This window comes from Gorilla gorilla, chromosome 1 (genome assembly GCF_029281585.2).
Source record: "Gorilla gorilla gorilla isolate KB3781 chromosome 1, NHGRI_mGorGor1-v2.1_pri, whole genome shotgun sequence".
NCBI classification, from domain to species: domain Eukaryota; kingdom Metazoa; phylum Chordata; class Mammalia; order Primates; family Hominidae; genus Gorilla; species Gorilla gorilla.
The window spans coordinates 183726613-183739996 of record NC_073224.2 but is presented as its reverse complement, the minus strand read 5'-3'; positions in this window follow the sequence as shown (position 1 = coordinate 183739996).

Sequence of the window (13384 nt, the reverse complement as noted above, 5' to 3'; positions counted from 1 at the left end):
TTTGTGGATCAAATTACAAATGGTCTTTACTAATGGAAAATTCCACTTTTAATTCCTAACTTATTAATGAAGCCAGAATGGATTTTTGTGGTTATCCGTTTGAAAGTTCCACTTTGTACAAATAGCCATGTGTCCCTGGGTTGGTAAATTAAACTATTTGACTCTTAATTTTCTCAATTTTATCAAGTATTAACAATAATTACAAATGTCATAGAAATACCATGAAGAATTAATGAGATAAATGTCCATAAAGCACAATCTTTCTCTATATTATTTTTCTAGCAATTAAAAATGAAAAAAATAAAAACCATCACTGCCTACCATCAGTTGGATAATGTTCAGAAAAAACAACAAAAGAAAGAAAAAGAAGAAGAAAACAAACATAAAAAGTTAGCTGTAAAATAAAGAAACATTCATTATGAATTTATTACTCCAACTACTGTAAACTGTGTAGGAATCTGAGCTGCAAAGCTACCCATTAAACTGTCTGCTCTTTCCTGTTTAAACAAGGCCCCTCTTGGGTCGTGGCTGCCTGAGCCTTCGTGGGTCTGCATCCAGGAAGGAAGACGTTTCTACGGTAACCGCTGAGGCCTTCTCTGGAGGTTCTCTGGGAGAGGCCAGAGTATGGTGCAAGTGACAAACCCCAGTTCCCTTGATAATGTACAGAAAGGTAGCAGCCATGATGTCCAGGCGTGAGCAGAATGAGAGCATTCAGGCGTGAAATCTCTTTCAATTGGTCGTTTGTTTCCCCGATGGAGAATTCACTTTGTGCCACTCTTTTGAAAAATGGCTGATCTAGGCTTACTGGTGTATAAATAATAAATGTTCCAGAAGGAAAGATATTGTGATTTGGGAAGGGGGGGTCGTTGGCATCCCGTCATAATTTGGTTCAAGTTTTTAGAAAGCTTGAAGTTGCAAGAAACCATAAAGAGTTGCCCAATAGCCTCATTTTATAAATTGGTAAATAATTCATAGGAAGAGGAGAGGGGGTGGAGAAGATTAGCTGAAGTCATAGATTGAGGTGGTTGATATGAAAACATATCCTAAGCTCCTGATTAATAAGGCTTGAATTGTAAAATCTGGCTGTTACAATGGAATGTGGAAAGTGCTATGATGGAGGGTTGGACAAAAAGCAGTGAGAACATTAAAGAGGAGTGTTTTGAGGCCACCAGTTAACGAAGAAGAGAGCTGAGCTGAGAATCAAGAATGAGTAAACGTTGCTATCATTTATTAGCATTACAATGTGCTAAACACTTTAGATGCATTGTCTCATTTAATCTTCACAACACCTTCTCAGATAAGTAGAATACCACTACCCATTGGGTTTTTTTTTGTTTATAAGACAGAGAAATAGGTGTAGAGAGATGAGTCACTTTCCACACAGCTAGGAGACGGCAAGGTCAGGATTCAAACCCAAGACAGTTTGATTCCTAAGCCCATGCTCTTTATTGACTATTGGTCTGCTGCCTTCCACAAAATGTGCAAGAGCTTTGTATGTGGGGAGAAGTTGGAAACAGTGTTCTGGGCAGAAAAAAACAGCACAGGCAAATGCACAGCTATACAATGTATGCTGTCTCCATCTATCAATGCTTAGTGGCCTTCCTAATCTCCCATAGCCTAATCTGTGGGAGACAAGCCTCAGCACTCCTTCTGAATCCTAAGAACCTGGCTCTGTCCAGAGAGAGACAATGTGCAGCTTGCCCAATGATAAAATCCGTCACACATTTGGTGGCCTGGACCAACTACATCCTCCATGGAACCTGGAGTAGTAAAATCCATGATGAACCATTCTTTCTTTTACAGCTCACTTTTACAGTCTCTGGGTTTCTGGAGCCTTTAATCATTTGGATCTCTTTTCATTCTGAACACTTAGAGTATAAAGAATTTAAGTCTTAGCTTCTTTCCACAGAGACATGTTGATCATTGGTGCATATAGCCAAAGTGGTTCCAGTTCAGTAAACAGTCTTTCATGACAAATCCATGGTTGTAGTTGGTGGAAAATTTGCCTGCTTATTAGGAGGCTACAACAGTTCCAAACAGAGTGAAAAAATGAAGAAGATCATCCAGATGTCAAGGCCCAATTGGCTATGTATGGGTAAAAACTATCCGGGTTACAGCAGCCATAGTTGAATGCTTGTTCTACAGGCAACGTTACATATAGTATGTCATAACTTCACTACCGTTTCTCTTTACCATTGTACAGAGACAAAACTGAATTTCAGATCAGAAAAGTTAGATTGCTTTCCTATCATACCAAGAATAAGTGGTCAAGCCAGAATTCCTACCCAGACTCTTTGATCCTCAAACCTCCATTCTCTCCCCATCACCTCAAAACTGTCAATCCAATGGTCAGTTAGAATTACCATAATTTGGGAGGCAGAGGTTGCAGTGAGCCAAGATCATGCCACTGCACTCCAGCCTGACAACAGAGCGAGAATCCATCAAAAAAAAAAAAAAAAAAAAAAGAATTACCTTATTTTTGCCACCATTTTGTCTTGTGTTCCACAAAAGCCTATTGTTTTTTGTTTTGCCCACATTTTGGCAGGCAGCATGGGGCAGTGGCAAGTACCTTCTGTGTCACAGGCCCTATGCTAGTTCTAGAGAATTCAGAGATTCCTTTGTTCTATAGGTTAGTCAGCCAATGAATATGTTCAAGGACCAACTATGTGCAAGGTGCTGATGCCAAAGGGGTGAGCGAAAACCAGAGACTGACCTTCGTGAAAGACCCTCACACAGTAATGAGTTTTAACCATTAGTGGGTAAAATGCGTGGTGGAGAGGGGTGCTGGTATTGTCATTGAAGTCAAAGAAAGTTTCCTGAAGAAGTATTAACTAGGCAACTGTGGGAGATAAGCTGGGGAAAAATAGGAGAGAAAGACAGAAGTAAAGCAGGTAACTAATCATAGAGTATGGTTCAGTGGCATGATAGGATAAAACACTGTGCAATGGAAGAAGAGAGAAAGGGCAGCTTACCTAGCCTGAGGGTGGAAGGTGGTCAGAGAACACTTTCTAGAAGAAGAATATTTGAGCGGACAACTGAGGGATGCAAAATAATTTGATGGATGAAGGATTGACTAGTGCACAGAGAAGAAATTAAACATGCAAAGATCCAGAGATGAGAGAGAACATGATATGTTTGGGAAACTGCAAGCACTTGTATGTGTTATGGGGACTAGGGGGTAAAGGAAAGACCAAGACAAAGTGGGAATGTTAAAGGCAGTGGAATTGGTAATAAAAAATAATACTACTGAGGAACATTATTCTGATGACAAACCCTCATGTAGGTCAGAGTGGAAGATTTGTTCTGATGTGACTACGTTGTCACAGAAGGGAAGAGAAGTGAAAAAGAGAGGGAAAGGGCACTAATATTTGTTGAAAATATCTGGGTGCCAGACATTTTCAGGTAGAACTCCATTTTACAGAGGAAGAAACTATGGTACCAGAAGGTGAAGGAATCTGTCTGAGGTCATACATCTAGTAAGCAGTGTGCCAGCATCCAAACTCTATTCTTTCTGCCTGATTTCTGGAATCATCTTGTGCCTCTATTTCCAAGGACTTTCTAGTCCCACCAGAAGTAAATAATCAAGACTGGCAAACAATAATTGCATTAATCCAGACTCTTATCTGTAAATGACAAGAGCTCAACTTCTTGTTGAGGTTCAGGAAAAAATGAAGAGGTCAAAGGGAGAGCTTATAGTAGATAGGTCAGAATTGACCAACATAATGAAGGAAATCTTGAGCACTCAGGCATAAGAAAGGCAGGAATCCACCTGGCCCTCAGGAACGATGCCTGCTAAGACCCTCTGCCCTTCTTGTCTGATTCTCTGCCCATGGACTCTTTCTTGCTCCATGTGGTGGGAGCTTGGTTGCCCTCAGTTCTGGAGCCTCATGCTTCACAGCTACAGAGAGACCCATTATCTCCTTTGGGCTTGAAATCCAAGGGAAAACCTCTGATTAGCTCAGTGTGGGTCATGTGTTTACCCATCACTGCATCAGCTATGAGTAGGAACACAAGCTACTGGGGGGCTCACCCCATCCGTGCATATTGAGGGTCAGTCTCCAAAATTCTTTGTGAGTCAAAAGCCACTCCAGAGGGTATCCACTTAATTAATAACAGTAGTCGCCATTTGTGGGAGATTACAAATGCCCCAGACCCTGAACTGAGAAAGCGTGTTAGTTCTATCACTGCCTCATTTGATTTTCTCAACAAGCACAAGAGGTAGTGCTCATCTCCAGTTCATAGATATGGAAACTGAGACTCATAAAACCCAATTAATTTGCTCAAGGTCCCACAGTAAGTAAGTGGTAGATGCAGATGTAAATCCTGGACACTGATTCCAAAGCCTTGTGCTTAATTCCCATACTTAACTATTCTCTACTTCCTGTGACTGCCGCCTTAGGCCTCAGCCTCCATGAGAAGCAAAGTAACAGTGGCTATAACCTGGAAGTCCTGGGATCTACCTCTGACACTGGTAAGCTGTGTGGCCTTGGACAAGACCCCTAATCTCTCTATGCATTGGTGTTTTTGGTTTTTTGTTTTGTTTTGTTTTGTTTTTGAGATGGAGTCTCGCTCTGTCGCCCAGGCTGGAGTGCAGTGGTGCAAGCTCGGTACACTGCAACCTCCACCTCCCGGGTTCAAGCAATTCTGCTGTCTCAGTCTCCCGAACATGCCACCATACCCAGCTAATTTTTGTATTTTTAGTAGAAAGGGGGTTTCGCCATGTTGTCCAGGCCGGTCTCGAACTCCTGACCTTAGGTGATCCACCTGCCTCAGCCTCCCAAAGTGTGTACATCAGTTTTACTGTGTGCAAAGTGAGAAAAATAACTTCTGCCTTGTCTACTTTTCTGATAATGAGATTAAGACAAGTAAAAGTGCTTTAAGAAAACCTCCATGCAAAACAAAGGTGAGCTATTATTATTTTCTCTCATATAATTCTAGCGTGCCATGATTTTGAGACTTTCTATATTTAAATAAAATCTGTCCTTTGAAATAATATGTTTGGAAGAGCCAATAAGGCAGACAGACAAATACTTCAGGCTATTTTTTTAGAACTCAGATTGACAGAATTTAACTGAGGAAACAGGAACAGAGTTAATTTATCCTGGATTCCAGTGTTGGGCTCTTCTTGGTTTTTTAAAACAGACATAAACATTGTTCTTCTGAATTCATTTTGTGCCGACACCACCTGGTCTCTGCTTATTTTTTCATTTCACCCAGTTCAGTGATACTGAATTATAATTGGTTTATGCTGAACTTTCTCATGCTGTGAAGTACTGATTAACAAAGAAAATAAAGTTTTTCTTTCATTTGGCCAAGTTCTACCCTACTGCAATGTCTCAGATAGCACTTTTTAAAGAAATTAAGACTCTGTGGAATAATCTCCATCCTTAGGAAATAACTGCAAGAGTCATGAAAAGTCTCTGTCAGCCAACATTTTGTTTATAGCCCATCAGCTACAAATTTGCCCAAACTAGGAACTGTGGCATCGTCTTTCTAAACCACACATGCAATCAGGCAGTAGACCGGGTGATGGACTTCCTTGGAATGTCTCCAGCCTGTGTCTTCGTCTCCATCAATATGTCATAGCCTTAGCCCAGGCCTCCGTATCTCTGCCCCAGGAAAGTTTAAACAGCCTTTTAACAGTCCTTCGCCTCCATACTGTTTTCAGGATGACTATCTTAAAACACTGATATAACCATGTCAGCCATGCTTATAAAATCTCTGTGGCTGCTATCTGCTAGACAATAGAGTCCCAGTTACTTACTGGTACTCTCTGTAATTTAGCTTCTGCATATCCTTCTAATATGACATTGCCACTTTCACCCATCTTACCACCAGGATCCATCCTCCTCTATCATCATAACCATGATACTAACATAGCCAAATTTTAGGGAGGACCCTCTACATACCTCCTACATCAAAGTTTTTCACAAGTTCTCAGAAACTTCCTATGAGATATTTTTACCTTTATTATACTGAGATTCAGAAAGTTAAGAAACCTGTTCAGGATCACACAGCTGACCACAAAGGTGACAGAGTTAAGACCCAAACTCAGGTCTATTTGACTCCCAAACTTTGCTCTGCCACATGGACATTCTGAAATCCTGGTAGTTTCCTGAATGAGCTATGCTCTTTTTACTTCACCATTGTCTTGGCAAGTGCTTTTCTCTGCTTTTAATATCCTGCCCCTTCTTAGACAGCTGCCTAACTGCTCCTTTCCCAAGGATTTGGCTCCTATGTCACCTCCTTTGTGAACATTCCGTGACATCATAAGCAAAACTGCACTCTGTGTGTGTGTGTGTGTGTGTGCACACTCAGGGAATAGAATTGAGTACATACTCTGGGAAAGTGAGTTGCTTGGTTTGCTGGTACAAATGGGACATGCAGGGGAATCATGGGGAACTAGGTTGGGAAAGTAGCTTGGGCTGGATCATGGAGGCTGCTGGTCTACCAGCGGCTCCTGAGGCAGGGAGGTGTTTCCAAGACAAAATCTTGCCACAGGGTCCAAGAAGGAGGAGGAAAAGGAGAATGACAGCAGAGAGATTTGAAGAAAGCTATTGCAATCAGCCAGGTGGGAGATAATGAGATACTGAATAGGACTCACCATCAAGAGAATGGAGGAGAAGGGCCAGACTTAGTGACTGAGTGTCAGATTAGGTGAGTGAAAAGGAGAATCTGCCCATAAGAATACCAAGACTGTGAACCTGAGTGCCAGAGAGTGGACGTGTTCTCAAAGACAGAGAAAGAGCAGGTTTAAGGGTAAAGACAAGTGACAGGTTAAGATATGTTAAGACATTAATGGGACTTCTAAAGGCCTTTCTTGGACAACGTAGAGGGGCCACCGTTGGAACTGCCATTTTAGAAGTCATCCACATAGATATAAGAGCAGAAGCCAGAAGAAAGTATAATACAGGGGAAATCATCAAGAGAGAGGAGGACAGGGCTAAGGAGAGCTCCTTAGAGATACATTTGGAGAAAAGAATCAGGAAGAAATAAAGAAAAGGTATGAAAGGAAGCTAATGTTGTGTTGTGCTGTGTTACCTTGAGAAGTTACTTAACTTCTCTGGGCCTCCATTTAAATGTTAAATTGCAATACTAATTACTATCTTGCAGAATGATGACAGGATTGGAGATAAGTTATGTGAAACAACCAGCACCTGGCTTAGTATTCAGCAGGATTTCAGCAAACCGTCACCTTAATGATTAGTAGTGGTATATTTGTTGGTGAAAGATGCTCAGGATCACAGACCTCGAATGGGAGCAGTCCTGAGCCATGTGGTGGGAATACAGGGTTATCTGTTGAGATTACTGGCTTCATTTATTTTAGCAAACATAAAAGGAAGACCAGAAGGTCAAATTCCACTGCCATTAGTGTCTAGAAGACTAGTCCAAAAGAGCAGAAGAGTCTATCAGGTGCTGGTCAAAGCCAAACTATGTTTTCCTACAGACTAGATGCCATCAAACCAGAATCTGTGCTGAGCCCAGCATCTGGAAAAGCTCAGAAGAAGGAAAAGTCCACAGGAGAGGTGGCTGGGACCAAGTTACATAGGACAGGCTAGAGCAGGGAGATAAGAGGTCATTCACCAGCTCTCTACTCTAGGTACTCCAGGAATTCAGCCTCTTCTAGCAGAGAAAGCCCAGGACCTGCAGAAAGATGGTTAGAGAGAAAGTTTTATCAGGTGGTATGTAAAAAGAGCACCAGCTTTTTGAGCCAGAAAAACCTGTATTCAAACTTTAGTGATGTCACTCATGGGACTTTTTGTGTTGGGGGGAAATCGCTTACTCTCAGCCTGTTTCTCCATATGAAAATGGGACAAACAATAATTTTTTTCTTTACATGTTTTTTTTGAGAATTAAATAAGATATGCAAAATGCTTGAATCATCCACGTAGATATCAATACACGGTGGTTTTGTTTCCTTTTATAGGGCCAATTACACACCAAAGCCCACTCAGTTATAAGGATCTTCATGGTCTTAGCTTTTTTTCCCAGACCAGGAATGCCTGAGAGAGAGAACTACAGTCTGTGAGATACAAAAAAATTGGCCAAAGCGGGTAGGTATTTGAGAAAATTGGGAGTCAGGCTCCAAAGTGGCTGTTAGCCCAGAAGATGGTCTGTTCTCTCACTTAATATCACGAAGGCTCTCCTATTGCATTTGTGAGGATTAAATTGAAGGCAGTTAGTTATAGGAGAGATGCTCCTCATGGGCACCAGCAGTTAGGACCCAAAAGAGACAATAATAATGGCTGCCATTTATTGACTACTGCTTCAAATATATTACCTCTACATATGGTAGACAACACGATCATCTTTTTACAGAAGGGACAACTGTGACTCAGAGAGATTAAGTGATTTTTCTCAAAGTCACCCAGCTCACATACAGCACAGCAGAATTGATACCCAAGTTGGATCTGTAGCCTGCACTCCTTTTAAATCTCTTGCTATCTTCCTGTAGGTAGGACAATGAATGAGACATGCCATGGCGGCGGAAAGTCTTCACTTTGGGGTGAAACTCAAAGTAATTGTAGATGGAGAGATTGAGGAAGAAATAGAACTAGACCGGGAGGCAGGAAACTGAATGGGTTTTGGTATTTCTCTTACCTAAGCCTCCTCGTCTATAAAATGGGGTTAATAACCCACACCCTGCCAACTATCTGGAGTTTTGGGGTGGATCAAGTGGGATTTTATATCTGAAACCACTTTGCAAATTAAGTCCCATATAAATATGTTATTAATTGGTATATTAATTAAATTATTAAATCTCAGTTATAATAATGAAACTTAGAAATTACTGTTAATTAGCATTAATCAAAATGTATGTTGGTGGTAATTATACTAATTAAAATTCTTGATAATAATGATAATTAGCACTGATACTGAGAAGTGGTCTGCCAAGCATGGACTAGCGTGAAACTGTAGAGTAAACATCCCAAACGAAAGTTGGCCGAAGGATACAGAAGCAAGCTAATGAACCTAGCCGAAACTGAACAAGAGAAACACATTAGCCTTGCTTTCCTGGTCTGAGAGTTCTGCTGTGCTGAGGTGAAAAAGATTAATAAATACCAAAACCACCCATTATTGTACAAGCACATGAGTTGCAATTGTCCTTGTGGTTGTCTGTTTATGTATTTCTCTGTGTAGTAACACTTTGCTAGTAAGTTTCAGCATATTGAACTGTTCCTGATTCCACGACCGTGCCATTCTCTAACGTGCCACCTGCCCATCACACTGCCCATGGCTCCTGACAAACCCAAGATCCTTCATGTCCTAATCCATGTAAACTATCTTCAATGAAGCCTTTCCAGACTTTTCCTGAGAAACTAGGAATCCTCTTCTTTGTGTTCCTGTTCACCTTCTACAAGCTTTTACTATCAAACTTACTATCTCAGCTCTATCACATACAAGTTGTGTTTAAGAAGTTCCTTACTTAAAATATGTTTATGCTTCAGTTGTCTCATCTATAAAATGAGGATACTAGCAGTGCAGGCCTTATACAATTGTCTTGATAATTCAATCAGATATGTAAGACTTTCAGAACAGGATTAGACATACAGCATTCAATTAATGTTAACTATTACTATTATTATTGTTGTTGTTGTCCTAAGGATGTGTCTCCATATCTATTGCTCTGCCAGACTGTGAGCTCCTCCATTTTGTATTCTTATCATTTTTGCTTACGTCTTTCATGTTATTAAAATGGAAATGGATAGAGGATTTTCTCAGGAGACTTTATAGGCAAGAATAAAGGCAAGGTAGTGGAAAAATTGTTGACCGTGAAATCAGAAGATTTGGTTTAATCTTGCCTCTTCTAGTTGCTTAGTCATTGGCTTTGTGCAAGTCACTTTTTCTTATAGGACTCAGTTTCCTCATCTAGAAAAACGGAAGTGATGACCCCTAGCCTACCTTCCCGACAGGCTCCATTGTGAGGTTGGAATGAAGACACAGATGTGAAACCGCTTTGTAAACTGAAAGGCACTAATCAAATATAAGATACTTTTATTATTATTTGAACCATCTGGAAGTTGTTTGGACTTACAAATTGATAGAATCCGTCAACACTTACTTGACTTACACAGAGAGTTGTTGTTATGCTTAGGTATTTTTTTTTAAGCCCTTAACACTATGCACATTGCAAGCCTTTCCTCATATTCACCCCCAATTTGGTAATTTTCAAGTTTTTGTTTCCAAAGATTGAATGATGATAGGAGTTAAAAGTAGAGCCCAGGTTGAAACTTTACTAAAGATGTTCAGTTTCTATTTTCCTTAACACAGTTTTTAGAGCCCCAGCTAATAGCTAGTTATTAAATGCAGCTCAGTTCATAGGGTTTCTTGATGTGCTGGGAAGCCTCAGAGGTTGCTGTGAGATAACAGAGTTTAGATTAAGATGGCCAGTAAATTTGGGAAAGAGAAAGGAAAATATAAATGGCAAGAACACTGAATTAGGAGTTAAAATTCCTAAACTCTTATCTTGTCCTACAGCCCTGTAGGTTGGATGTATCCCGTACCTGGGCCTTATTTTTCTCAACCGTAAAATGTAGACAACCTTCTTCCATTTCATTAGCCTTTACTGCACAGCAAATCACCCCAAATCTTAGTAACTTGAAACATCAGGAGATTATGTCTTACAGTTCTGTGTTGGTTGGGCGGTTCTGGTGATTTTGCCTGGGCCCATTCATGGAGCAGCACTTAACTGGTGGGTCATTTGAGATCTAGGCTCAAGGGACACAGCTAAGATTCCGAGCATCTATATTTGTATAGTGTCTTTTATATTCAAGGAGTGAGACTGGGCCTTTTTACATGACAGTGGTGTTCCAAGAGGGGGAAACCAGAAAATATATAGTCTCTTGTAGCACAGCCTCACACAGTATCAATTCTTCCATATTCTATTGGTCAAAACAAGTTACACGGCCAGCCCAGAATCAAGGACAAGGAAAAGAGAATCCACCCCAACCGTTTGATGGGAGGAAGGCAAAATCAAACTGCAAAAAGGAACGTGGTCACAGAGAAACATGATTCTCTGGAGGGCCATTTTGTAGCAGCCTAATACACATCTGTCCTACCTTAAGGGTTATTTACAAGCAGATAAGCTAATATGTTTAAAGTCACTTTGTAGAATATATGAGAATATAAAGGAAAAAAATTCCAGACAAGTGATATAATTAGAATATTACCATTTTGCAGCCCATAATGAATTAAGGCTTTAAGCATCAATGGCTGCTAACATCACGAAAAACAAGTAGAGATTATGTGCCTACTGAGAAGGAACACAGTGCCACCTATAAAGTTGTCTTGTTAAAATAAAAAAATTAAACCTGAATCTGATCAAACCTCTAGTTACAACTACTAATTTTCAGGAACTACAGAAAACAGAAGAACATGTTAAACTGTACCACAGAGGTACAATCAGCAAAACCCAGAATGGGAAACACTACAGGCAAACAACCTGTTTTGGTTTTTTTTCCAACAAATAAATTACAAAAGGAAGAAAACAAGTTGGAGAAGGAACATATACATTAAAATCACGATGTGGGGAACTTACTAGATCCTGATTCAAATTAACTATTTAAAAAATTATGACATTCTGAGACCACTATAAATTTTTAGATGTCCTGCATCCTTGATGATATTAAGGAATCATTGCTAATGTTAGACATAAAATGGTATTATGAGTATATATTTTTACATACCCCTTATCTTTTAGTGTACGTATTGAAATATTTACCTGTGTAATTATATTACAGCTGAGATTTATTAGTATGAATTGTCAGTAAGTAGGTGGGGGTATAGATAGAGAAAGAGTGCCCAGGAGTTGGTAACTATTAAAGCCACATGATGAATATGTGGGAATTCATTATTCAATTTTAGCTGCTTTGGTATGTTTGAAATTCTCCATAATAAGTTTTTATTTTTCAAAAAAGAGTGAAATACCAAACTAATTTTTAGGAACTACAGAAGACAGAAGAACATGTTAAACTGTACCACAGAGGTATAATCAGTGAAATCCAGACTGGGAAACACTACAGGAAAACAACCTATTACAAGAAAACTACAGACCAATATCTTTCATGAATATAGATGTATAAGTCCTCAACAAAATATTAGCAAATGGAATACAACAACGTATAAAAAGAATTATACACTGTAACCACGTGAGATTTTTCTTCCCCAGGAATGCAAGCCTGATTCAACATTCAAAATTCAATTAATATTGGCCAGGCATGGTGACTCATGCCTGTAATCCCAACACATTGGGAAGCTGAGGGAGGAGGATCACCTGAGCCCAAATCAACCTGCACAACAAAGTGAGACCCAGTATCTACAAAAAAATCTTTTTAATTAGCTAGGTGTGGTGGTATGTGCCTGTAGTACTAGCTACTCAGGGGACGGAGGCAGGAGGGTCACTTGAGCAGAGGAGGTCAAGGCTGCAGTGATTTATGATTGAGCCACTGCACTCCATATTGGGTGACAAAGTGAGACCATGTCTCAAAAAAAATTAATGTAATCATCACATCAATAGAAAAATTACTTGACCAAATCAATAGATGCAGAAAAGCATTTGATAAAACCCAGTACCCATTCATGACAAAAACTCTCAGTAAGCTAGGAATAGAGAAGAACCTCCTCAACTTGATAAATAATATCTATTAAAATAAACTATAGCTAATATCATACTTAATAGTGAGAATGTAGAAATTTTTCCACTAAGATCAGAAATGAGGCAAGAATGTCCCCTCTCACCACTCCTTTTAACATCATAATGGGAGCCCTAGCTAATGCAATAAGACAAGAAAAGGAAATAAAAGGCAGATTGGATGGAAGAAATAAAACTGGTTTTGTTGGCAGATAACATAATTGTCTATATAAAAAACCTGAAAGAACTGGCAAAATAAACCGGAACTAATAAAAAATTATAACAAGTTTGCAGGGTACAAGGTTGATATGCAAAAGCCAATTGCTTTCCTATAGACCAGCAATGAACAAGTGGAATTTGAAATTAAAAACACAATACCACTTTCATTAGCACTCCTAAAAATGAAATACTTAGGTATAAATCTAATGAAATGTGGATTTTATAGCTTTCCTCATATAGATTAATTGTAACAAATGTACCACTATGACAGATGTTGATAATGGGGGAGGCTATGTATGTGTTGGTGCAGGGACTATATGGGAAATCTTTGCACTCTCCTCTCAATTTTGCTATGAACCTAAAACTTCTCTAAAAAATTGTCTTCACAATATTTTTTTTATTTTTTGTAGAGGCAGGATCTTACTATGTTGCCCAGGCTAGTCTTGAATTCCTGGCTTCAAGCAATCCTCCCAACTCATCCTCCCAAAGTGCTACGATTACAGGTGTGAGCCACAGTGCCCAGCCAAGAGAGAG